This window comes from Talpa occidentalis, unplaced genomic scaffold (genome assembly GCF_014898055.3).
Source record: "Talpa occidentalis isolate TD23 unplaced genomic scaffold, MPIMG_talOcc4v2.1 talOcc4.5, whole genome shotgun sequence".
Taxonomy (NCBI): Eukaryota; Metazoa; Chordata; class Mammalia; order Eulipotyphla; family Talpidae; genus Talpa; species Talpa occidentalis.
The window spans coordinates 112,085,258-112,087,114 of record NW_023604861.1 but is presented as its reverse complement, the minus strand read 5'-3'; the positions used below and the strand labels follow the sequence as shown (position 1 = coordinate 112,087,114).

The 1,857-nt window shown below is 46.8% G+C and overlaps 1 pseudogene; it reads right to left on the bottom strand.

Annotated features, from left to right (window-relative positions):
* Nucleotides 1-468: 468 nt before the first annotated feature.
* LOC119259956 (60S ribosomal protein L18a-like) lies at nt 469-1,109 on the bottom strand (annotated as a pseudogene).
* Between the last annotated feature and the right edge of the window lie 748 nt (nt 1,110-1,857).

The window sequence follows — 1,857 nt, the reverse complement described above, 5'->3', positions numbered from 1 at the left end:
TTAAGGTTACAAGACTACAAGGGTAGCCTGGGGGGAAGTAGGGGTGGGGGCCGCCAGTGTCCATGCTAGAGATAAAAAAATGGATAAAAAACATAATGTTCCTTAGGGAATGAGTATATGTAATAATTTCTTGAGAACTACAGTAACGTACTGCTTAATATCCTTGGTAGGTTCTTGGAAACTGCAATTTAATTGAAACAATAAATAAAGAAATCAGGTCCACAAATAATATCATTTTGTTCAACATCGGCCAGGATTGGTTTTCTCCTCAGATGTGATAGCAAAACAACATTGAACAAAAACATTCAAGGCCTTGCTGGATAACGACTCTAATTTTACCACAGGCCAATACACATAAATAAGAGTTAAATTCATATGGCATATTCATATTCATATTCATTCAAACATCACCATGTTTTTTTTTGTTGTTGTTGGTTTTTTTTTGTTGGTTTTTTTTTTGTTGTTGTTGTTTTTTTTTTGTGAGCACCCGCGTTTCCCGGGACTTTATTTGTGCAGAGCCAAGATGGAGAGGGCCTTGCATCTAAAAGAAGGTGTTGGGGCTCTTGGTGATGAAGCCTGGTTTGTGCTGGCAACGCAGAACCCGGTGGGGAGCCTGATCGTCGAGTCGTGGAACTTCTTGACTGCTGGCCGGCGGCATTTGCTTGCAGCTATCTCCTCTGGATGGAGTGGGCCCGGGCACGGTGCCGGGCACCCATATCTCGGTAGCACTGGGTGACCACACCCGCGGTGGTCAGGTCTCGGTACACTCGGAACATATTGTGGGTGCCACTGCGGGAGTCATAGCGAAGCCAGATGCCAAAGTTCTTCACTCACAGAGGGGATTTCTCGAACACCTGCCCACAGTAGACAATTTCTCCTGAAGACTTCTTCATCTTCTTCAACTGAGACACGAAGTACCAAAAGCACGACTTAGCGACAACGTGATTAGGTGCATAGATCTGCATTCGGTAGAGGGGTGATGTGTGGCATTTGGGGGTGGGCAGGCAGCGCCCCACCACCTTGTACTCTCGCAGTGTTCCCGAGGCCTTCATGGCGTCCTCGCCATGCTCGCCGCCACACACAAAAGGCACCATGTTTTAAAATAAAGACACAAAACAACTTTTAACACTCAACAGTAATTTGCATTCATTTAGTCATTCATTCCCTTTCCAACCCACCTGCTTATTCCCCTTTGTAGCTGTCCTAGCAGCTCAGGCCACAAAACAGTAACCAGCCTTGGATGGGGCTTCCTTCCATGCAGGGCCACTCACATTCACCCAACTTGCCCAGATGGGGACACATCAGTGAACCTCGTGTACACATCTGTGGGGGTGGGGGGTAGGTGGGAGGAAACTGGAGTACTCAGAGAAAACCTGTATGGACACGGGGAGAACACACAAACCACACAGAGTCCCAGCCAGGAACTGATTTTTCCCCTCATCAATGTATAACAAAATGACTTTGAACACAACTACCAAAAAAAAAGGGGTGGGGGTCCTGCTGACTCTGTGCCCACTGCTGTACCCAGCTATAATGCATGCCCATTGTTATTCTGTAAGGTAGCTGTTACGCTTGAATAAGCTGGGGCCCATTGAGAAGCAGGTAATGTGCCCCAGTTCTTAGAATTAAGTCCCTGACCCTCCAAGCTGGATTCCACCCCACGCTGTGCTGAGCTAAAGTGACAGACACTTCCTGCTGGCCCATCTTAATCACCCAGGTAACAGTGCCCTGGATTCTTAATGAGAACCACGAGGGACCCTATCTTTTTTCATTCGGTCACTTAACAAGCATTTATTAAGAATCTAACATGTGCTCTAGACAGGAGCAGTACCTCAGGGAACTGACACAGTCCCTGAA